Genomic DNA, 25,264 nt, shown 5'->3' with positions numbered 1-25,264 from the left:
AAAGGTACAAGACAGCTTTTCCTTGCCAATATCTCTCTTTTGCAAAGAGCTACGCATTGGAAAATTCAGGGCTATGTCGTGTAGATGATGGCCTAACAGGAGGCTTTAAAATTTTCTTTCTAGTGTCCTTCGTTTGGGAGAAAAATGCAAAGGTACAAGACAGCTTTTCCTTGCCAATATCTCTATTTTGCAAAGAGCTACGCATTGGAAAATTCAGAGCTATGTCGTGTAGATGATGGCCTAACAGGAGGCTTTAAAATTTTCTTTCTAGTGACCTTCGTTTGGGAGAAAAATGCAAAGGTACAAGACAGCTTTTCCTTGCCAATATCTCTCTTTTGCAAAGAGCTGCGCATTGGAAAATTCAGGGCTATGTCGTGTAGATGATGGCCTAACAGGAGGCTTTAAAATGTTCTTTCTAGTGTCTTTCGTTTGGGAGAAAAATGCAATGGTACAAGACAGCTTTTCCTTGCCAATATCTCTCTTTTGCAAAGAGCTGTGCATTGGAAAATTCAGGGCTATGTCGTGTAGATGATGGCCTAACAGGAGGCTTTAAAATTTTCTTTCTAGTGTCCTTCGTTTGGGAGAAAAATGCAATGGTACAAGACAGCTTTTCCTTGCCAATATCTCTTTTGCAAAGAGCTACTCATTGGAAAATTCAGGGCTATGTCGTGTAGATGATGGCCTAACAGGAGGCTTTAAAATTTTCTTTCTAGTGACCTTCGTTTGGGAGAAAAATGCAAAGGTACAAGACAGCTTTTCCTTGCCAATATCTCTCTTTTGCAAAGAGCTGCGCATTGGAAAATTCAGGGCTATGTCGTGTAGATGATGGCCTAACAGGAGGCTTTAAAATTTTCTTTCTAGTGACCTTCGTTTGGGAGAAAAATGCAAAGGTACAAGACAGCTTTTCCTTGCCAATATCTCTCTTTTGCAAAGAGCTACGCATTGGAAAATTCAGGGCTATGTCGTGTAGATGATGGCCTAACAGGAGGCTTTAAAATTTTCTTTCTAGTGTCCTTCGTTTGGGAGAAAAATGCAAAGGTACAAGACAGCTTTTCCTTGCCAATATCTCTATTTTGCAAAGAGCTACGCATTGGAAAATTCAGGGCTATGTCGTGTAGATGATGGCCTAACAGGAGGCTTTAAAATTTTCTTTCTAGTGACCTTCGTTTGGGAGAAAAATGCAAAGGTACAAGACAGCTTTTCCTTGCCAATATCTCTCTTTTGCAAAGAGCTGCGCATTGGAAAATTCAGGGCTATGTCGTGTAGATGATGGCCTAACAGGAGGCTTTAAAATTTTCTTTCTAGTGTCCTTCGTTTGGGAGAAAAATGCAAAGGTACAAGACAGCTTTTCCTTGCCAATATCTCTCTTTTGCAAAGAGCTACGCATTGGAAAATTCAGGGCTATGTCGTGTAGATGATGGCCTAACAGGAGGCTTTAAAATTTTCTTTCTAGTGTCCTTCGTTTGGGAGAAAAATGCAATGGTACAAGACAGCTTTTCCTTGCCAATATCTCTCTTTTGCAAAGAGCTGCGCATTGGAAAATTCAGGGCTATGTCGTGTAGATGATGGCCTAACAGGAGGCTTTAAAATTTTCTTTCTAGTGTCCTTCGTTTGGGAGAAAAATGCAATGGTACAAGACAGCTTTTCCTTGCCAATATCTCTCTTTTGCAAAGAGCTGCGCATTGGAAAATTCAGGGCTATGTCGTGTAGATGATGGCCTAACAGGAGGCTTTAAATTTTTCTTTCTAGTGTCCTTCGTTTGGGAGAAAAATGCAAAGGTACAAGACAGCTTTTCCTTGCCAATATCTCTCTTTTGCAAAGAGCTACTCATTGGAAAATTCAGGGCTATGTCGTGTAGATGATGGCCTAACAGGAGGCTTTAAAATTTTCTTTCTAGTGACCTTCGTTTGGGAGAAAAATGCAAAGGTACAAGACAGCTTTTCCTTGCCAATATCTCTCTTTTGCAAAGAGCTGCGCATTGGAAAATTCAGGGCTATGTCGTGTAGATGATGGCCTAACAGGAGGCTTTAAAATTTTCTTTCTAGTGTCCTTCGTTTGGGAGAAAAATGCAATGGTACAAGACAGCTTTTCCTTGCCAATATCTCTCTTTTGCAAAGAGCTGCGCATTGGAAAATTCAGGGCTATGTCGTGTAGATTATGGCCTAACAGGAGGCTTTAAAATTTTCTTTCTAGTGACCTTCGTTTGGGAGAAAAATGCAAAGGTACAAGACAGCTTTTCCTTGCCAATATCTCTCTTTTGCAAAGAGCTGCGAATTGGAAAATTCAGGGCTATGTCGTGTAGATGATGGCCTAACAGGAGGCTTTAAAATTTTCATTCTAGTGTCTTTCGTTTGGGAGAAAAATGCAAAAGTACAATGCTGCTTTTCCTTGCCGATATCTCTCTTTTGCAAAGAGATAGGCATTGGAAAATGCAGGGCTATAACGTGTAGATGAAGCACTAACAGGAGGCTTTAAAATTTTCATTCTAGTGTCTTTCGTTTGGGAGAAAAATGCAAAGGTACAATACAGCTTTTCCTTGCCGATATCTCTCTTTTGCAAAGAGATAGGCATTGGAAAATTCAGGGCTATAACGTGTAGATGAAGCACTAACAGGAGGCTTTAAAATTTTCATTCTAGTGTCCTTCGTTTGGGAGAAAAATGCAAAGGTACAATACAGCTTTTCCTTGCCAATATATCTCTTTTGCAAAGAGATAGGCATTGGAAAATTCAGGGCTATAACGTGTAGATGAAGCACTAACAGGAGGCTTTAAAATTTTCATTCTAGTGTCTTTCGTTTGGGAGAAAAATGCAAAGGTACAAGACAGCTTTTCCTTGCCAATATCTCTCTTTTGCAAAGAGCTGCGCATTGGAAAATTCAGGGCTATGTCGTGTAGATGATGGCCTAACAGGAGGCTTTAAAATGTTCTTTCTAGTGTCCTTCGTTTGGGAGAAAAATGCAATGGTACAAGACAGCTTTTCCTTGCCAATATCTCTCTTTTGCAAAGAGCTGTGCATTGGAAAATTCAGGGCTATGTCGTGTAGATGATGGCCTAACAGGAGGCTTTAAAATTTTCTTTCTAGTGTCCTTCGTTTGGGAGAAAAATGCAATGGTACAAGACAGCTTTTCCTTGCCAATATCTCTTTTGCAAAGAGCTACTCATTGGAAAATTCAGGGCTATGTCGTGTAGATGATGGCCTAACAGGAGGCTTTAAAATTTTCTTTCTAGTGACCTTCGTTTGGGAGAAAAATGCAAAGGTACAAGACAGCTTTTCCTTGCCAATATCTCTCTTTTGCAAAGAGCTGCGCATTGGAAAATTCAGGGCTATGTCGTGTAGATGATGGCCTAACAGGAGGCTTTAAAATTTTCTTTCTAGTGTCCTTCGTTTGGGAGAAAAATGCAATGGTACAAGACAGCTTTTCCTTGCCAATATCTCTCTTTTGCAAAGAGCTGCGCATTGGAAAATTCAGGGCTATGTCGTGTAGATGATGGCCTAACAGGAGGCTTTAAAATTTTCTTTCTAGTGTCCTTCGTTTGGGAGAAAAATGCAAAGGTACAAGACAGCTTTTCCTTGCCAATATCTCTCTTTTGCAAAGAGCTACTCATTGGAAAATTCAGGGCTATGTCGTGTAGATGATGGCCTAACAGGAGGCTTTAAAATTTTCTTTCTAGTGACCTTCGTTTGGGAGAAAAATGCAAAGGTACAAGACAGCTTTTCCTTGCCAATATCTCTCTTTTGCAAAGAGCTGCGCATTGGAAAATTCAGGGCTATGTCGTGTAGATGATGGCCTAACAGGAGGCTTTAAAATTTTCTTTCTAGTGTCCTTCGTTTGGGAGAAAAATGCAATGGTACAAGACAGCTTTTCCTTGCCAATATCTCTCTTTTGCAAAGAGCTGCGCATTGGAAAATTCAGGGCTATGTCGTGTAGATTATGGCCTAACAGGAGGCTTTAAAATTTTCTTTCTAGTGACCTTCGTTTGGGAGAAAAATGCAAAGGTACAAGACAGCTTTTCCTTGCCAATATATCTCTTTTGCAAAGAGCTGCGAATTGGAAAATTCAGGGCTATGTCGTGTAGATGATGGCCTAACAGGAGGCTTTAAAATTTTCATTCTAGTGTCTTTCGTTTGGGAGAAAAATGCAAAAGTACAATGCTGCTTTTCCTTGCCGATATCTCTCTTTTGCAAAGAGATAGGCATTGGAAAATGCAGGGCTATAACGTGTAGATGAAGCACTAACAGGAGGCTTTAAAATTTTCATTCTAGTGTCTTTCGTTTGGGAGAAAAATGCAAAGGTACAATACAGCTTTTCCTTGCCGATATCTCTCTTTTGCAAAGAGATAGGCATTGGAAAATTCAGGGCTATAACGTGTAGATGAAGCACTAACAGGAGGCTTTAAAATTTTCATTCTAGTGTCCTTCGTTTGGGAGAAAAATGCAAAGGTACAATACAGCTTTTCCTTGCCAATATATCTCTTTTGCAAAGAGATAGGCATTGGAAAATTCAGGGCTATAACGTGTAGATGAAGCACTAACAGGAGGCTTTAAAATTTTCATTCTAGTGTCTTTCGTTTGGGAGAAAAATGCAAAGGTACAAGACAGCTTTTCCTTGCCAATATCTCTCTTTTGCAAAGAGCTGCGCATTGGAAAATTCAGGGCTATGTCGTGTAGATGATGGCCTAACAGGAGGCTTTAAAATGTTCTTTCTAGTGTCCTTCGTTTGGGAGAAAAATGCAATGGTACAAGACAGCTTTTCCTTGCCAATATCTCTCTTTTGCAAAGAGCTGTGCATTGGAAAATTCAGGGCTATGTCGTGTAGATGATGGCCTAACAGGAGGCTTTAAAATTTTCTTTCTAGTGTCCTTCGTTTGGGAGAAAAATGCAATGGTACAAGACAGCTTTTACTTGCCAATATCTCTTTTGCAAAGAGCTACTCATTGGAAAATTCAGGGCTATGTCGTGTAGATGATGGCCTAACAGGAGGCTTTAAAATTTTCTTTCTAGTGACCTTCGTTTGGGAGAAAAATGCAAAGGTACAAGACAGCTTTTCCTTGCCAATATCTCTCTTTTGCAAAGAGCTGCGCATTGGAAAATTCAGGGCTATGTCGTGTAGATGATGGCCTAACAGGAGGCTTTAAAATTTTCTTTCTAGTGACCTTCGTTTGGGAGAAAAATGCAAAGGTACAAGACAGCTTTTCCTTGCCAATATCTCTCTTTTGCAAAGAGCTACGCATTGGAAAATTCAGGGCTATGTCGTGTAGATGATGGCCTAACAGGAGGCTTTAAAATTTTCTTTCTAGTGTCCTTCGTTTGGGAGAAAAATGCAAAGGTACAAGACAGCTTTTCCTTGCCAATATCTCTATTTTGCAAAGAGCTACGCATTGGAAAATTCAGGGCTATGTCGTGTAGATGATGGCCTAACAGGAGGCTTTAAAATTTTCTTTCTAGTGACCTTCGTTTGGGAGAAAAATGCAAAGGTACAAGACAGCTTTTCCTTGCCAATATCTCTCTTTTGCAAAGAGCTGCGCATTGGAAAATTCAGGGCTATGTCGTGTAGATGATGGCCTAACAGGAGGCTTTAAAATGTTCTTTCTAGTGTCCTTCGTTTGGGAGAAAAATGCAATGGTACAAGACAGCTTTTCCTTGCCAATATCTCTCTTTTGCAAAGAGCTGCGCATTGGAAAATTCAGGGCTATGTCGTGTAGATGATGGCCTAACAGGAGGCTTTAAAATTTTCTTTCTAGTGTCCTTCGTTTGGGAGAAAAATGCAAAGGTACAAGACAGCTTTTCCTTGCCAATATCTCTCTTTTGCAAAGAGCTACGCATTGGAAAATTCAGGGCTATGTCATGTAGATGATGGCCTAACAGGAGGCTTTAAAATTTTCTTTCTAGTGTCCTTCGTTTGGGAGAAAAATGCAATGGTACAAGACAGCTTTTCCTTGCCAATATCTCTCTTTTGCAAAGAGCTGCGCATTGGAAAATTCAGGGCTATGTCGTGTAGATGATGGCCTAACAGGAGGCTTTAAAATTTTCTTTCTAGTGTCCTTCGTTTGGGAGAAAAATGCAAAGGTACAAGACAGCTTTTCCTTGCCAATATCTCTCTTTTGCAAAGAGCTGCGCATTGGAAAATTCAGGGCTATGTCGTGTAGATGATGGCCTAACAGGAGGCTTTAAAATGTTCTTTCTAGTGTCCTTCGTTTGGGAGAAAACTGCAATGGTACATGACAGCTTTTCCTTGCCAATATCTCTCTTTTGCAAAGAGCTGCGCATTGGAAAATGCAGGGCTATGTCGTGTAGATGATGGCCTAACAGGAGGCTTTAAAATTTTCTTTCTAGTGTCCTTCGTTTGGGAGAAAAATGCAAAGGTACAAGACAGCTTTTCCTTGCCAATATCTCTCTTTTGCAAAGAGCTACTCATTGGAAAATTCAGGGCTATGTCGTGTAGATGATGGCCTAACAGGAGGCTTTAAAATTTTCTTTCTAGTGACCTTCGTTTGGGAGAAAAATGCAAAGGTACAAGACAGCTTTTCCTTGCCAATATCTCTCTTTTGCAAAGAGCTGCGCATTGGAAAATTCAGGGCTATGTCGTGTAGATGATGGCCTAACAGGAGGCTTTAAAATTTTCTTTCTAGTGTCCTTCGTTTGGGAGAAAAATGCAATGGTACAAGACAGCTTTTCCTTGCCAATATCTCTCTTTTGCAAAGAGCTGCGCATTGGAAAATTCAGGGCTATGTCGTGTAGATGATGGCCTAACAGGAGGCTTTAAAATTTTCTTTCTAGTGTCCTTCGTTTGGGAGAAAAATGCAAAGGTACAAGACAGCTTTTCCTTGCCAATATCTCTCTTTTGCAAAGAGCTACTCATTGGAAAATTCAGGGCTATGTCGTGTAGATGACGGCCTAACAGGAGGCTTTAAAATTTTCTTTCTAGTGACCTTCGTTTGGGAGAAAAATGCAAAGGTACAAGACAGCTTTTCCTTGCCAATATCTCTCTTTTGCAAAGAGCTGCGCATTGGAAAATTCAGGGCTATGTCGTGTAGATGATGGCCTAACAGGAGGCTTTAAAATTTTCTTTCTAGTGTCCTTCATTTTGGAGAAAAATGCAATGGTACAAGACAGCTTTTCCTTGCCAATATCTCTCTTTTGCAAAGAGCTGCGCATTGGAAAATTCAGGGCTATGTCGTGTAGATTATGGCCTAACAGGAGGCTTTAAAATTTTCTTTCTAGTGACCTTCGTTTGGGAGAAAAATGTAAAGGTACAAGACAGCTTTTCCTTGCCAATATCTCTCTTTTGCAAAGAGCTGCGCATTGGAAAATTCAGGGCTATGTCGTGTAGATGATGGCCTAACAGGAGGCTTTAAAATTTTCATTCTAGTGTCTTTCGTTTGGGAGAAAAATGCAAAAGTACAATGCTGCTTTTCCTTGCCGATATCTCTCTTTTGCAAAGAGATAGGCATTGGAAAATGCAGGGCTATAACGTGTAGATGAAGCACTAACAGGAGGCTTTAAAATTTTCATTCTAGTGTCTTTCGTTTGGGAGAAAAATGCAAAGGTACAATACAGCTTTTCCTTGCCGATATCTCTCTTTTGCAAAGAGATAGGCATTGGAAAATTCAGGGCTATAACGTGTAGATGAAGCACTAACAGGAGGCTTTAAAATTTTCTTTCTAGTGTCCTTCATTTGGGAGAAAAATGCAATGGTACAAGACAGCTTTTCCTTGCCAATATCTCTCTTTTGCAAAGAGCTGCGCATTGGAAAATTCAGGGCTATGTCGTGTAGATGATGGCCTAACAGGAGGCTTTAAAATTTTCTTTCTAGTGTCCTTCGTTTGGGAGAAAAATGCAAAGGTACAAGACAGCTTTTCCTTGCCAATATCTCTCTTTTGCAAAGAGCTACGCATTGGAAAATTCAGGGCTATGTCGTGTAGATGATGGCCTAACAGGAGGCTTTAAAATTTTCTTTCTAGTGTCCTTCGTTTGGGAGAAAAATGCAAAGGTACAAGACAGCTTTTCCTTGCCGATATCTCTCTTTTGCAAAGAGATAGGCATTGGAAAATTCTGGGCTATAACGTGTAGATGAAGCACTAACAGGAGGCTTTAAAATTTTCATTCTAGTGTCCTTCGTTTGGGAGAAAAATGCAAAGGTACAATACAGCTTTTCCTTGCCGATATCTCTCTTTTGCAAAGAGATAGGCATTGGAAAATTCAGGGCTATAACGTGTAGATGAAGCACTAATAGGAGGCTTTAAAATTTTCATTCTAGTGTCCTTCGTTTGGGAGAAAAATGCAAAGGTACAATACAGCTTTTCCTTGCCGATATCTCTCTTTTGCAAAGAGCTAGGCATTGGAAAATTCAGGGCATTAACGTGTAGATGAAGCACTAACAGTAGGCTTTAAAATTTTCATTCTAGTGTCTTTCGTTTGGGAGAAAAATGCACAGGTACAATGCAGCTTTTCCTTGCCGATATCTCTCTTTTGCAAAGAGATAGGCATTGGAAAATGCAGGGCTATAACGTGTAGATGAAGCACTAACAAGAGGCTTTAAAATTTTCATTCTAGTGTCTTTCGTTTGGGAGAAAAATGCAAAGGTACAATACAGCATTTCCTTGCCGATATCTCTCTTTTGCAAAGAGATAGGCATTGGAAAATTCAGGGCTATAACGTGTAGATGAAGCACTAACAGGAGGCTTTAAAGTTTTCATTCTAGTGTCTTTCGTTTGGGAGAAAAATGCAAAGGTACAATACAGCTTTTCCTTGCCGATATCTCTCTTTTGCAAAGAGATAGGCATTGGTAAATTCAGGACTATAACGTGTAGATGAAGCACTAATAGGAGGCTTTAAAATTTTCATTCTAGTGTCTTTCGTTTGGGAGAAAAATGCAAAGGTACAATACAGCTTTTCCTTGCCGATATCTCTCTTTTGCAAAGAGATAGGCATTGGAAAATTCAGGGCTATAACGTGTAGATGAAGCACTAACAGGAGGCTTTAAAATTTTTATTCTAGTGTCCTTCGTTTGGGAGAAAACTGCAAAGGTACAATACAGCTTTTCCTTGCCGATATCTCTCTTTTGCAAAGAGATAGGCATTGGTAAATTCAGGGCTATAACGTGTAGATGAAGCACTAATAGGAGGCTTTAAAATTTTCATTCTAGTGTCCTTCGTTTGGGAGAAAAATGCAAAGGTACAATACAGCTTTTCCTTGCCGATATCTCTCTTTTGCAAAGAGATAGGCATTGGAAAATTCAGGGCTATAACGTGTAGATGAAGCACTAACAGGAGGCTTTAAAATTTTCATTCTAGTGTATTTCGTTTGGGAGAAAAATGCAAAGGTACAATACCGCTTTTCCTTGCCGATATCTCTCTTTTGCAAAGAGCTAGGCATTGGAAAATTCAGGTCTATAACGTGTAGATGAAGCACTAATAGGAGGCTTTAAAATGTTCAATCTAGTGTCCTTCGTTTGGGAGAAAAATGCAAAGGTACAAGACAGCTTTTCCTTGCCAATATCTCTCTTTTGCAAAGAGCTAGGCATTGGAAAATTCAGGGCTATAACGTGTAGATGAAGCACTAACAGGAGGCTTTAAAATTTTCATTCTAGTGTCTTTCGTTTGGGAGAAAAATGCAAAGGTACAATACAGCTTTTCCTTGCCGATATCTCTCTTTTGCAAAGAGATAGGCATTGGAAAATTCAGGGCTATAACGTGTAGATGAAGCACTAACAGGAGGCTTTAAAATTTTCATTCTAGTGTCCTTCGTTTGGGAGAAAACTGCAAAGGTACAATACAGCTTTTCCTTGCCGATATCTCTCTTTTGCAAAGAGATAGGCATTGGTAAATTCAGGGCTATAACGTGTAGATGAAGCACTAATAGGAGGCTTTAAAATTTTCATTCTAGTGTCTTTCGTTTGGGAGAAAAATGCAAAGGTACAATACAGCTTTTCCTTGCCGATATCTCTCTTTTGCAAAGAGATAGGCATTGGAAAATTCAGGGCTATAACGTGTAGATGAAGCACTAACAGGAGGCTTTAAAATTTTCATTCTAGTGTCCTTCGTTTGGGAGAAAACTGCAAAGGTACAATACAGCTTTTCCTTGCCGATATCTCTCTTTTGCAAAGAGATAGGCATTGGTAAATTCAGGGCTATAACGTGTAGATGAAGCACTAATAGGAGGCTTTAAAATTTTCATTCTAGTGTCCTTCGTTTGGGAGAAAAATGCAAAGGTACAATACAGCTTTTCCTTGCCGATATCTCTCTTTTGCAAAGAGATAGGCATTGGAAAATTCAGGGCTATAACGTGTAGATGAAGCACTAACAGGAGGCTATAAAATTTTCATTCTAGTGTATTTCGTTTGGGAGAAAAATGCAAAGGTACAATACCGCTTTTCCTTGCCGATATCTCTCTTTTGCAAAGAGCTAGGCATTGGAAAATTCAGGGCTATAACGTGTAGATGAAGCACTAATAGGAGGCTTTAAAATGTTCAATCTAGTGTCCTTCGTTTGGGAGAAAAATGCAAAGGTACAATACAGCTTTTCCTTGCCAATATCTCTCTTTTGCAAAGAGCTAGGCATTGGAAAATTCAGGGCTATAACGTGTAGATGAAGCACTAACAGGAGGCTTTAAAATTTTCATTCTAGTGTCTTTCGTTTGGGAGAAAAATGCAAAAGTACAATGCTGCTTTTCCTTGCCAATATCTCTCTTTTGCAAAGAGATAAGCATTGGAAAATTCAGGGCTATAACGTGTAGATGAAGCACTAACAGGAGGCTTTAAAATTTTCATTCTAGTGTCTTTCGTTTGGGAGAAAAATGCAAAGGTACAATACAGCTTTTCCTTGCCAATATCTCTCTTTTGCAAAGAGCTAGGCATTGGAAAATGCAGGGCTATAACGTGTAGATGAAGCACTAACAGGAGGCTTTACAATTTTCATTCTAGTGTCTTTCGTTTGGGAGAAAAATGCAAAGGTACAATGCTGCTTTTCCTTGCTGATATCTCTCTTTTGCAAAGAGATAGGCATTGGAAAATGCAGGGCTATAACGTGTAGATGAAGCACTAACAGGGGGCTTTAAAATTTTCATTCTAGTGTCCTTCGTTTGGGAGAAAACTGCAAAGGTACAATACAGCTTTTCCTTGCCGATAGCTCTCTTTTGCAAAGAGATAGGCATTGAAAAATTCAGGGCTATAACGTGTAGATGAAGCACTAATAGGAGGCTTTAAAATTTTCATTCTAGTGTCCTTCGTTTGGGAGAAAAATGCAAAGGTACAATACAGCAGGGCCGGCTCGAGGCATGTTCGACTCGAGCGGCCGCGCAGGGCGCCACCCTTAATGGGCGCCGTGCGCTGGCGCCGCCATGTCGGAGCCTGGAGCCGGCCCTGATCTCCCCTGCTGTCCTCCGAGTCCCGGCTGGCACTGTGCGCTATGCGGCGCCGGCGTCTGATGTCAGACACCGGCGCCGCACAGACAGCGGGCGCGCACAGCAGCACTCACCCTCCCTCGGCAGCACAGCAGCACTCACCCTCCCTCGGCCTCGGCACAGCAGGTACTGGGGGCACATGTGGCACTGTGGGGGGCATTTATCTGGCACTGTGGGGGCACTGGGGGGCATTCATTTATCTGGCACTGTGGGGGGGGGGGACATTTATCTGTGCACTGTGAGGGGGCATTACTGTATCTGGCACTGTGGGGGCATGTATGTATCTGGCACTGTGGGGGCATTTCTGTATCTGGCACTGGGGGGGTATATCTGCACTGTGGGGGCACTTATTTATCTGGCACTGGGGGCATTTATTTATCTGGCACTGGGGGCATTTATTTATCTGGCACTGTGGGGGCATTTATTTATCTGGCACTGGGGGGGCATATCGGCACTGTGGGGGTATTTATGTATCTGGCACTGTGGGGGTATATCTGCACTGTGGGGGCACTTATTTATCTGGCACTGGGGGGCATTCATTTATCTGGCACTGGGGGCATTTATTTATCTGGCACTGTGGGGGCACTTATTTATCTGGCACTGGGGGCATTTATTTATCTGGCACTGTGGGGGCATTTATCTGGCACTGTGGGGGCATTTCTGGCACTGTGGGGGCATATCTGCGCTGTGGGGGCATTTATGTATCTGCGCTGTGGGGGCATTTATGTATCTGCACTGTGGGGGCATGTATGTATCTGGCACTGTGGGGGCATTTCTGTATCTGGCACTGGGAGGGCATATCGGCACTGTGGGGGTATTTATGTATCTGGCACTGTGGGGGTATATCTGCACTGTGGGGGCACTTATTTATCTGGCACTGGGGGCATTTATTTATCTGGCACTGTGGGGGCATTTATTTATCTGGCACTGTGGGGGGCATTTATTTATCTGGTACTGTGGGGACATATCTGGCACTGGGGGCATTAATGTATCTGGCACTGTGGGGGCATATCTGGCACTGGGGGCATTAATGTATCTGACACTGTGAGGGGCAATAATGCATCTGGCACTGTGTGGGCACTTATGCATCTGGCACTGGGGGCATTTATGCATCTGGCAATGTGTGGGCATTTATGTATCTGGCACTGGGGGCATTTATGTATCTGGCCCTTTGGGGGCATATCTGGCACTGTGGGGGCATTTTTATATATGGCACTGTGGGTGCATATCTGGCACTGTGTGGCCATTTATGTAGCTGGCACTGCTGGGGGGCATGTCACGTGTAGCTGGCACTGCTGGGGGGGGCATGTCACGTGTAGCTGGCACTGCTGGGGAGCATGTCGCGTGTAGCTGGCACTGCTGGGGAGCATGTCGCGTGTAGCTGGCACTGCTGGGGAGCATGTCGCGTGTAGCTGGCACTGCTGGGGAGCATGTCGCGTGTAGCTGGCACTGCTGGGGAGCATGTCGCGTGTAGCTGGCACTGCTGGGGAGCATGTCACGTGTAGCTGGCACTGCTGGGGGGCATGTCACGTGTAGCTGGCACTGCTGGGGAGCATGTCATGTAGTGTTCCCGCTAGGCGTCTGTGGCTAGGCAATGTGTCTCAGTGCTGTGCCTGGCGCAAAGTGTATAGGAGGTTCTACCTGGTGCAGTGTGTATTAGCTGCACTACTGTGTGGTGTAATGCAAATTGCCACTATTATGTTGCCACGTACCTTCCCCACGAAGTAACTCCCCTTAATTTTTGCTGCGCGCCTTCGGCGCGCACTGTCCATGCTTTGACATATAGGTATGAGAACAACAAGCAGTATGTACATCATTTTGCCCTCCTAACTTAAAAATGTGCCCTCCCTGTGATCAGCACCATGCCCTAAAAAGTGAACACTATCATGTGTAGCTGGCACTGCTGCGGGGCATGTCATGTGTAGCTGGCACTGCTGCGGGGCATGTCATGTGTAGCTGGCACTGGTGCGGGGCATGTCATGTGTAGCTGGCACTGCTGCGGGGCATGTCATGTGTAGCTGGCACTGCTGCGGGGCATGTCATGTGTAGCTGGCACTGCTGCGGGGCATGTCATGTGTAGCTGGCACTGCTGCGCTGCATGTCATGTGCAGCTGGCACTGCACATTATGTGTATCTGGCACTATACTGGAGACATTGTGTGTAAGGAACACTACTGTGGCTATGTGTAAGGCTGCTAATTGTGTGAAAATATGTTTATAGTTTGATGATATGAAGTTACGATGCCACGCCCACTTTTCCAGAGGCCACACCCACTTTTCCGGGAACGCGCGCGCGCCTTTGGCGCGCGCATGGGGGGGGGGGCGCTTTTACATTTTCTCGCTCAGGGTGCTAGTAGGCCTGGAGCCGGCCCTGCAATACAGCTTTTCCTTGCCGATATCTCTCTTTTGCAAAGAGATAGGCATTGGAAAATTCAGGGCTATAACGTGTAGATGAAGCACTAACAGGAGGCTTTAAAATTTTCATTCTAGTGTATTTCGTTTGGGAGAAAAATGCAAAGGTACAATACCGCTTTTCCTTGCCGATATCTCTCTTTTGCAAAGAGCTAGGCATTGGAAAATTCAGGGCTATAACGTGTAGATGAAGCACTAATAGGAGGCTTAAAAATTTTCAATCTAGTGTCCTTCGTTTGGGAGAAAAATGCAAAGGTACAATACAGCTTTTCCTTGCCAATATCTCTCTTTTGCAAAGAGCTAGGCATTGGAAAATTCAGGGCTATAACGTGTAGATGAAGGACTAACAGGAGGCTTTAAAATTTTCATTCTAGTGTCTTTCGTTTGGGAGAAAAATGCAAAAGTACAATGCTGCTTTTCCTTGCCGATATCTCTCTTTTGCAAAGAGATAAGCATTGGAAAATTCAGGGCTATAACGTGTAGATGAAGCACTAACAGGAGGCTTTAAAATTTTCATTCTAGTGTCTTTCGTTTGGGAGAAAAATGCAAAGGTACAATACAGCTTTTCCTTGCCAATATCTCTCTTTTGCAAAGAGCTAGGCATTGGAAAATGCAGGGCTATAACGTGTAGATGAAGCACTAACAGGAGGCTTTACAATTTTCATTCTAGTGTCTTTCGTTTGGGAGAAAAATGCAAAGGTACAATGCTGCTTTTCCTTGCCGATATCTCTCTTTTGCAAAGAGATAGGCATTGGAAAATGCAGGGCTATAACGTGTAGATGAAGCACTAACAGGAGGCTTTAAAATTTTCATTCTAGTGTCCTTCGTTTGGGAGAAAAATGCAAAAGTACAATACAGCTTTTCCTTGCCAATATCTCTCTTTTGCAAAGAGCTAGGCATTGGAAAATTCAGGGCTATACCGTGTAGATGAAGCACTAACAGGAGGCTTTTAAATTTTCATTCTAGTGTCCTTCGTTTGGTAGAAAAATGCAAAGGTACAATACAGCTTTTCCTTGCCGATATCTCTCTTTTGCAAAGAGATAGGCATTGGAAAATTCAGGGCTATAACGTGTAGATGAAGCACTAACAGGAGGCTTTAAAATTTTCATTCTAGTGTCTTTCGTTTGGGAGAAAAATGCAAAGGTACAATACAGCTTTTCCTTGCCGATATCTCTCTTTTGCAAAGAGATAGGCATTGGAAAATTCTGGGCTATAACGTGTAGATGAAGCACTAACAGGAGGCTTTAAAATTTTCATTCTAGTGTCCTTCGTTTGGGAGAAAAATGCAAAGGTACAATACAGCTTTTCCTTGCCGATATCTCTCTTTTGCAAAGAAATAGGCATTGGAAAATTCAGGGCTATAACGTGTAGATGAAGCACTAATAGGAGGCTTTAAAATTTTCATTCTAGTGTCCTTCGTTTGGGAGAAAAATGCAAAGGTACAATAAAGCTTTTCCTTGCCGATATCTCTCTTTTGCAAAGAAATAGGCATTGGAAAATTCAGGGCTATAACGTGTAGATGAAGCACTAACAGGAGGCTTTAAAATTTTCATTCTAGTGTCTTTCGTTTGGGAGAAAAATGCAAAGGTACAATACAGCTTTTCCTTGCCGATATCTCTCTTTTGCAAAGAGCTAGGCATTGGAAAATTCAGGGCTATAACGTGTAGATGAAGCACTAACAGTAGGCTTTAAAATTTTCATTCCCAATGGGGATGGCTTCCCGGGAGGTAACCCCTATTGAGTGAAGGGAGTATATAGGATACGACCCAGTGGTACCTGACGACATAGATACTAACAGCTATTTAATAACATTACGCTAGAAAGTGATTATTAGCAACATATATATCTATATAAACAACCCCGCCAGGGTTGTGCCTTCAAAAATAATCACACACGGACACGCTTTTTAAACCTTTTTTTCACATCTCTTTATTCTTCTTATGCACATGTATGTTAGTTCTGTGATTTTAACCTTTATGTTTCACTGCAGTTTGGGATAATAATATTAATATTTATCCAATTTTAATACATACTTAATAAAGGTTATATTTTATGATTCATTCATTCTGTCCAGTGCGTCAACAGTGCAGATTTCTTCTTGTTTTTTCTCCCAAATTCTATAACAATGACAGTAAATGTTGTTTCTTTTCAAACAGAACTTTCTTGACCATGCTACTTGCTTGAAAGATCTGGGAGCACATGGAAAACAGTACAAACCATGCAGTATCACAAGAGCCTTTATTTGATCTTTCATGAAGATAGAGCAGAATTGAGGACACGTCAACAATTTCTGCCGAAGGTGGTTCATCTTTCCACATGGTGCCTTTGGCCACTGACACCTTCGTTGAGTCAAAGTCTCTGGCTGTGGTCAGAACTTTGAAAATTTATGTCACCAGAACGGTTCAGATTAGGAAAACAGAGGCTCTGTTTGTCCTGTATGCTCCCAACAGGATTGGGTGTCCTGCTTCCATGTAGACCATTATGCGCTGGATCTGTGGTAAGATTCAGCATGCTCATTCCATGGCAGGATTGCCGTTACTGAATTAGGTGAAGACCCATTCTACTAGAAAGGTGGGTTCATCCTGGGCAGCTGGTCGGGGAGTCTCGGCATTGCAACTTTGCCGAGCAGCTATTTAGTAAACACTTTTGCTAAGTTTTACAAGTTTGATACCTTGGCTGATGATAACCTCAAGTTGGGTCATTCGACTGCAGAGTCGTACGCACTCTCCCACCCGTTCAAGAGCTTTGGTATAACCCCATGGTTCTTAATGTGACCCCAGCATCCTCTAGGTCGTATGAGAAAATAGGATTTTAATACCTACCGGTAAATCCTTTTCTCTTAGTCCGTAGAGGATGCTGGGCACCCGTCCCAGTCCATACTGTGTCTGCAGTTATTACTTGTGGTTATACACATGTTATGTTATGGTTCTGGTCAGCTTTTTGCTGCAATTGTTCATGCCGTTGGCTTGTGTTCTGTTGAATGCCACGTTCTGCGGCATGCTTAAGGTGTGAGCTGGTAAGATGCTCACCTTAGTTTAACAATAAATCCTTTCCTCGAAATGTCCGTCTCCCTGGGCACAGTTCCTATAACTGGAGTCTGGAGGAGGGGCATAGAGGGAGGAGCCAGTTCACACCCTTTGAAAGTCTTAAAGTGCCCATGTCTCTTGCGGATCCCGTCTATACCCCATGGTTCTTAATGTGACCCCAGCATCCTCTACGGACTAAGAGAAAAGGATGCCCTTGCGCACTATCCTGACTTCTCCTCCCGTCTGCTTACTTTGTGCCTTCCAACGCACAATGCGAACTACAGGTGGTGCTGCAGGGCCCACACCCTTTTACTTGCCTTACAGAACAGCTCTGGAGCTGTTACAGTGCCCAGCTGCTGCAAGAAATCAGCTTGAATGCTTCAGGGGATGGGGCATGGCCAACATGAGCCCCACACCAAAGGAGGGTGGGGGTGTTTAATGCGAACTAGGGGTCATCCAAGCACCGCAAAAGGCCGCCATGCCCTGCATGCCCCTTTTCTCTTTTCATATGCAGATGAGGGTTCCAGCCAACTTTGGCCCACATCTTGGATGACATCACCGTATGCAAATCCGTCTTCTGCAGACCTTCCCCCAGGAATGCTTGTACTAGTTGTTGCATATGGTTTGATATTTGATGGTGCTTCAATATTAGGCAGCCTTCCACCCTCCCATGTTCATCTGAACAGATGTGGTCTCCCTGCAGTTGTTGTCCCCAGACGAGAGTTCCCTTGTGCGTCCTCAGTTGAATCTCCTTAACTTGACGGGGGAGGGGCTGCCCGAGCAGCCACCCTCCCCAGCCCTATCCCAACTCATACTTATTTTGCATATGAGATCTCTTGATCATGAAGATTGTTCTCACAGGGTGAGGTTCATCCATTATATTTTAAAATAGGAAGGTACAAATTACATATTTGAATTGCATCTATGTGCTGGATTCAAATGTCCCCCCCCCCCCTTCCTTTCTCAATTGTGCCCGTCAGCAGCTATTCTAAGGTTGCTGCCAATGGGTGTGACACATTAATTTCTTCTGTGGGGTACACTGGACTCCACAAGGATTCACATTGGGGTGTAGAGTAGGATCTTGATCTGAGGCACCAACCGGCTCAAAGCTTTTGACTGTTCCCAAGATGCTCAGCGCATCCTCCTCTATAACCCCGCTTCCATGAACAGGGAGCTCAGTTTGTAGTTGGTGCCTTCAGTAGCAGGCCACTTAACAGGGGCCTGCCTCAGGCAGCCTATTCTTAGCTATTAATTTTGACAAGAAAAGAAGAACTTGTTTTATGAGAATCTACAAGGGCTGCAGCAGGCTAGGTCTAATAGACATCTTTACTGCAGCTTCATCACTCCCAGCGGCGCTGTATACTCCCGTGCCCTGGTTGCTGGGTCACTGCAGCGGAGGCTCCAGTTTCTTCCTAAGGTCAGTCACACACACACCGCCCTTCCGGATCACGAGGCCGCTGATGAAGGGGAGCGTGGCCGTAGGGGGTGGACCGTGTGCGCACTGGCGTGGACACTGATTACTGGGCAGCCGCTCCACTAGCCACCAGGTACAGTTAAGGAGCACAGGTCTGGGAGTTTTACTCCTATATTAACCCAATTTTGTACTGCCCGCAGCGCATTGTGATAGGTAATAGGGCCTGATTCAGGTTGGAATGCAATCACAATAAGCGATCCAACTGCAAAAATTGCTAACAGCATACGCATGTGCCTGCATTTTCTGCGGCACCCCGCAGAGAATGCGATCGCCTCTGCCTGTCAATCGGGGCGGGGGGGGAGAGGGGGGTCAGCAACACTCCATTTCCAAGTCAGGGATGGAGCGGTGCGGGGGCAAGGCTTCAAAATGGGGTCTGCAACGGAGGAGACACAGGGGGCGTGGTCACAGCGGCTGTATGACATCACATTCAGCCGCTGTGATCACAAAAATGGTGGCGGCTTCCTGCGCGCACATACAGTTTGCACCAGCAGGAGGCTACACCATTTTTTATGATCACGCTGAACTGCAGTGCGACTGCAATTACAGCATGGTCAAGAATGGAGGCGTCATGCTGGGTGGCCATGCCCTGTCACTGTGCAGGAGCCAGCACCGCACACACACTAGTCCCCGGGTGCAGCCCCCAACCCCCGGGACACCCGGAGCAACAAAATGTAGATTCAGGCCACCAGGCCACGCCCCTACCTATGAAACCATGCCTCCTTTTTACCATTGCGCTGCTTATCTGCGCGCACTGCATTACAATCTCCTTCGCCACCTCTCTGGGTGTCACCAGTGATAGTGACACCTCTGCCATGCTTGTAGCAGCTGGTCCTAAGATCTACGCCTCAAGCCCTGAGTGTTTGCCCTTGTGACTTGTTGATCATCATAGCGAAGCAGATGCTTACAGAAAACTGCAGGGGCTTAGATTGAAAATAAAAAAATTGATGGGTATAAGGTAGAGAGGAGCGGGTTCGGTTCTCCGAGAACCGAATTCCCGACGAACTCCATGTGGTTTACACTGGTCCGAGGCAGGCTCGGTTGTTCCCGCCTGACTCGGAAAACCTGAACAAGGGAAAATGTCATCATCCCGCTGTCGGATTCTCTCGAGATTCGGATTCCATATAAAGAGCTGCGCGTTGCCGCCATTTTTACTCGTGCATTGAAGAAAGAGCGGAGAGGACGTGGCTATGTTCTCTCAGTGGAAATCTCAATATCAGTGCTCAGTATCAGTGGTTACTTATTGCTGCTCAGTAATACTAGTAGTGTGTCTCTCCTGCTCAGTGTCAGTTCTCAGTAGTATCCTCATCAGTGCTCAGTATCACTGCTCATTGTCTTGTGCTGCATTGTGGTGCTCAGCATACTACAGTACATTACTAATAGTCCAGTGCTGCATCTTGCTGCTCAGTGTCAGTTCTAGTATCCTCATCAGTGCTCACTATCACTGCTCATTACATTGTGGTGTTCTGTATACTACAGTAACATAGTAATATAGTAACATATAGTAACATAGTTTTTGAGGTTGAATAGAGGCAAATTGCCCATCGTGTTCAACCTGTTTTAAGTTGTGATGATTCTACATACTTGCTGAATAATGTTTTATGACTAGTTAGCTACTATAACTCATGTTACCCCCGGATTAACCATGTTGATATTTTAAGTGTTATAACCTTGGATAGCTTTTTCATTCAGAAATGTATCCATTCCTTTTTTAAATCCAATTACAGAGTCCGCCATTACCACCTTCCCTGGCAGGGAATTCCACATCCTGATTGCCCTAACAGTGAACATCATAGTATCTCACCTGGCAGGTAAGTAGGAGTTGGGCTAGAGCTGTGGAGGATTGCTGCTCGGGCACCCCCTGTCAAGTGAAGGAGATCCAACTGAGGCAGCACAAGGGAACTCTCGAAAGAAGAACAAGGCTAGAGGAAGATCTGAGACAAAGAAATCTGACTTTTACCAGAGCTGACCAGAGGAAAGCACAAACGCAGTCCCCCACTACCACAAATAATGCAGTCGAGTTTCCCACATTTGGGGAAATCACAGGGGTCAGCATACCCAGAGTGCAATGAATGAACCTCACCCTGGGAGAACAATCTTCATGACCATGGTATCTCCTATGCAAAATAAGTATGATTTGGGATAGGGCTGGGGAGGGCCGCTGCTCAGGCACATCTCTGTCAAGTAAAGGAGATTCAACTGAGGCAACACAAGGGAACTCTCATCTGGGGACAACAACTGCAGGGAGAACACATATTTTCAGATGAACATGGGAGGGCAGAAGGCTGCCTAACACTGAAGCACCCCCAAACAACAAACCAAATGCAACTACTAGTGCAAGCATTCCTGGGGGAAGGCCTGCAGCAGATGGATTTGCATATGGTGATGTCATCCAAGCAGTGGGTCAAAGTTGGCTTCAACCCTCGTCTGCATATGAAAATAAAAAAGGGGTGTGCAGGGCATGGCGGCCTTTTGCGGCGCTTGGATGACCCCTAGTTTGCATTAAACACCTCCACCTTCCTTCGGTGTGGGGCTCATGTTGGCTATGCCCCAGCCCCTGAAGCATTCAAGCTGATTTCTTGCAGCAGCTGGGCACTGTAACAGCTCCAGAGCTGCTCTGTAAAGCAAGTAAAAGGGTGTGGGCCCTGCAGCACTACCTGTAGTTTGCATTGTGCGTTGGAAGGCACAAAGTAAGCAGACGGGAGAAGTCAGGATAGTGCACAAGGGCATAGAAGGGAGCGGCTCAAGAAAAGAGAAGTGGAAACAGACAGCAAACTAGGCTGGAGAGAGACCTGAGACAAAGAGATCTGAATTATACGAGAGCCGACCAGAGGAAACACAAATTATGTAATCAAGTGTCCCACATTTGGGGAAATCGTAGGAGCAGCACACCCAGAGTGCATTGGGTGAGCCTTGCCCTGGGAGAAGCACCTTCCTGATCATAGTATCTCACCTGGCAGGTAAGTAGGAGTTGGGCTAGAGCTGGGGAGGGTCGCTGTTCGGGCACCCCCCTGTCAAGTGAAGGAGATCCAACTGAGGCAGCACAAGGAAACTCTCGAAAAAAGAACAAGGCTAGAGGAAGATCTGAGACAAAGAAATCTGACTTTTACCAGAGCTGACCAGAGGAAAGCACAAACACAGTCCCCCACTACCACAAATAATGCAGTCGAGTTTCCCACATTTGGGGAAATGACAGGGGTCAGCATACCCAGAATGCAATGAATGAACCTCACCCTGGGAGAACAATCTTCATGACAATGGTATCTCCTATGCAAAATAAGTATGATTTGGGATAGGGCTGGGGAGGGCCGCTGCTCAGGCACATCTCTGTCAAGTAAAGGAGATTCAACTGAGGCAGCACAAGGGAACTCTCATCTGGGGACAACAACTGCAGGGAGAACACATATTTTCAGATGAACATGGGTGAGCAGAAGGCTGCCTAATACTGAAGCACCCCCAAACAACAAACCAAATGCAACAACTAGTACAAGCATTCCTGGGAAAAGGTCTGCAGAAGACGGATTTGCATACGGTGATGTCATCCAAGCAGTGGGCCACAGTTGGCTGGAACCCTCATCTGCATATGAAAAGAGAAAAGGGGTATGCAGGGCATGGCGGCCTTTTGCGGCGCTTGGATGACCCTTAGTTCGCATTAAACACCTCCACCTTCCTTCGGTGTGGGGCTCATGTTGGCTATGCCCCAGCCCCTGAAGCATTCAAGCTGATTTCTTGCAGCAGCTGGGCACTGTAACAGCTCCAGAGCTGCTCTGTAAGGCAAGTAAAAGGGTGTGGGCCCTGCAGCACTACCTGTAGTTTGCATTGTGCGTTGGAAGGCACAAAGTAAGCAGACAGGAGAAGTCTGGAGAGTGCACAAGGGCATAGAAGGCAGCGGCTCAAGAAAAGAGAAGTGGAAACAGACAGCAAACTAGGCTGGAGAGAGACCTGAGACAAAGAGATCTGAATTATACGAGAGCCGACCAGGGGAAACACAAATTATGCAGTCAAGTTTCCCACAGGAGTATATAGGATACGACCCAGTGGTACCTGACGACATAGATACTAACAGCTATTTAATAACATTACGCTAGAAAGTGATTATTAGCAACATATATATCTATATAAACAACCCCGCCAGGGTTGTGCCTTCAAAAATAATCACACACGGACACGCTTTTTAAACCTTTTTTTCACATCTCTTTATTCTTCTTATGCACATGTATGTTAGTTCTGTGATTTTAACCTTTATGTTTCACTGCAGTTTGGGATAATAATATTAATATTTATCCAATTTTAATACATACTTAATAAAGGTTATATTTTATGATTCATTCATTCTGTCCAGTGCGTCAACAGTGCAGATTTCTTCTTGTTTTTTCTCCCAAATTCTATAACAATGACAGTAAATGTTGTTTCTTTTCAAACAGAACTTTCTTGACCATGCTACTTGCTTGAAAGATCTGGGAGCACATGGAAAACAGTACAAACCATGCAGTATCACAAGAGCCTTTATTTGATCTTTCATGAAGATAGAGCAGAATTGAGGACACGTCAACAATTTCTGCCGAAGGTGGTTCATCTTTCCACATGGTGCCTTTGGCCACTGACACCTTCGTTGAGTCAAAGTCTCTGGCTGTGGTCAGAACTTTGAAAATTTATGTCACCAGAACGGTTCAGATTAGGAAAACAGAGGCTCTGTTTGTCCTGTATGCTCCCAACAGGATTGGGTGTCCTGCTTCCATGTAGACCATTATGCGCTGGATCTGTGGTAAGATTCAGCATGCTCATTCCATGGCAGGATTGCCGTTACTGAATTAGGTGAAGACCCATTCTACTAGAAAGGTGGGTTCATCCTGGGCAGCTGGTCGGGGAGTCTCGGCATTGCAACTTTGCCGAGCAGCTATTTAGTAAACACTTTTGCTAAGTTTTACAAGTTTGATACCTTGGCTGATGATAACCTCAAGTTGGGTCATTCGACTGCAGAGTCGTACGCACTCTCCCACCCGTTCAAGAGCTTTGGTATAACCCCATGGTTCTTAATGTGACCCCAGCATCCTCTAGGTCGTATGAGAAAATAGGATTTTAATACCTACCGGTAAATCCTTTTCTCTTAGTCCGTAGAGGATGCTGGGCACCCGTCCCAGTCCATACTGTGTCTGCAGTTATTACTTGTGGTTATACACATGTTATGTTATGGTTCTGGTCAGCTTTTTGCTGCAATTGTTCATGCCGTTGGCTTGTGTTCTGTTGAATGCCACGTTCTGCGGCATGCTTAAGGTGTGAGCTGGTAAGATGCTCACCTTAGTTTAACAATAAATCCTTTCCTCGAAATGTCCGTCTCCCTGGGCACAGTTCCTATAACTGGAGTCTGGAGGAGGGGCATAGAGGGAGGAGCCAGTTCACACCCTTTGAAAGTCTTAAAGTGCCCATGTCTCTTGCGGATCCCGTCTATACCCCATGGTTCTTAATGTGACCCCAGCATCCTCTACGGACTAAGAGAAAAGGATGCCCTTGCGCACTATCCTGACTTCTCCTCCCGTCTGCTTACTTTGTGCCTTCCAACGCACAATGCGAACTACAGGTGGTGCTGCAGGGCCCACACCCTTTTACTTGCCTTACAGAACAGCTCTGGAGCTGTTACAGTGCCCAGCTGCTGCAAGAAATCAGCTTGAATGCTTCAGGGGATGGGGCATGGCCAACATGAGCCCCACACCAAAGGAGGGTGGGGGTGTTTAATGCGAACTAGGGGTCATCCAAGCACCGCAAAAGGCCGCCATGCCCTGCATGCCCCTTTTCTCTTTTCATATGCAGATGAGGGTTCCAGCCAACTTTGGCCCACATCTTGGATGACATCACCGTATGCAAATCCGTCTTCTGCAGACCTTCCCCCAGGAATGCTTGTACTAGTTGTTGCATATGGTTTGATATTTGATGGTGCTTCAATATTAGGCAGCCTTCCACCCTCCCATGTTCATCTGAACAGATGTGGTCTCCCTGCAGTTGTTGTCCCCAGACGAGAGTTCCCTTGTGCGTCCTCAGTTGAATCTCCTTAACTTGACGGGGGAGGGGCTGCCCGAGCAGCCACCCTCCCCAGCCCTATCCCAACTCATACTTATTTTGCATATGAGATCTCTTGATCATGAAGATTGTTCTCACAGGGTGAGGTTCATCCATTATATTTTAAAATAGGAAGGTACAAATTACATATTTGAATTGCATCTATGTGCTGGATTCAAATGTCCCCCCCCCCCTTCCTTTCTCAATTGTGCCCGTCAGCAGCTATTCTAAGGTTGCTGCCAATGGGTGTGACACATTAATTTCTTCTGTGGGGTACACTGGACTCCACAAGGATTCACATTGGGGTGTAGAGTAGGATCTTGATCTGAGGCACCAACCGGCTCAAAGCTTTTGACTGTTCCCAAGATGCTCAGCGCATCCTCCTCTATAACCCCGCTTCCATGAACAGGGAGCTCAGTTTGTAGTTGGTGCCTTCAGTAGCAGGCCACTTAACAGGGGCCTGCCTCAGGCAGCCTATTCTTAGCTATTAATTTTGACAAGAAAAGAAGAACTTGTTTTATGAGAATCTACAAGGGCTGCAGCAGGCTAGGTCTAATAGACATCTTTACTGCAGCTTCATCACTCCCAGCGGCGCTGTATACTCCCGTGCCCTGGTTGCTGGGTCACTGCAGCGGAGGCTCCAGTTTCTTCCTAAGGTCAGTCACACACACACCGCCCTTCCGGATCACGAGGCCGCTGATGAAGGGGAGCGTGGCCGTAGGGGGTGGACCGTGTGCGCACTGGCGTGGACACTGATTACTGGGCAGCCGCTCCACTAGCCACCAGGTACAGTTAAGGAGCACAGGTCTGGGAGTTTTACTCCTATATTAACCCAATTTTGTACTGCCCGCAGCGCATTGTGATAGGTAATAGGGCCTGATTCAGGTTGGAATGCAATCACA

The 25,264-nt window shown here is 44.3% G+C and overlaps 3 non-coding genes across 3 annotated transcripts; all 3 read right to left on the bottom strand.

Annotated features, from left to right (window-relative positions):
- Positions 1-20,278: 20,278 nt before the first annotated feature.
- LOC135019901 (U1 spliceosomal RNA) lies at positions 20,279-20,442 on the bottom strand. Its single transcript, XR_010217398.1, has one exon. It is a non-coding gene; the product is annotated as a U1 spliceosomal RNA (small nuclear RNA).
- Positions 20,443-21,113: 671 nt separating this feature from the next.
- LOC135019892 (U1 spliceosomal RNA) lies at positions 21,114-21,276 on the bottom strand. The gene has a single exon (XR_010217391.1). It is a non-coding gene; the product is annotated as a U1 spliceosomal RNA (small nuclear RNA).
- A 152-nt stretch (positions 21,277-21,428) lies between these two features.
- On the bottom strand, positions 21,429-21,592 carry LOC135019727 (U1 spliceosomal RNA). The gene has a single exon (XR_010217247.1). It is a non-coding gene; the product is annotated as a U1 spliceosomal RNA (small nuclear RNA).
- Between the last annotated feature and the right edge of the window lie 3,672 nt (positions 21,593-25,264).

This window comes from Pseudophryne corroboree, unplaced genomic scaffold (assembly GCF_028390025.1).
Source record: "Pseudophryne corroboree isolate aPseCor3 unplaced genomic scaffold, aPseCor3.hap2 scaffold_337, whole genome shotgun sequence".
Classification (NCBI taxonomy): Eukaryota; Metazoa; Chordata; class Amphibia; order Anura; family Myobatrachidae; genus Pseudophryne; species Pseudophryne corroboree.
Note: the sequence above shows the minus strand (reverse complement) of the source record. Positions and strands in the feature narration are given on the sequence as shown.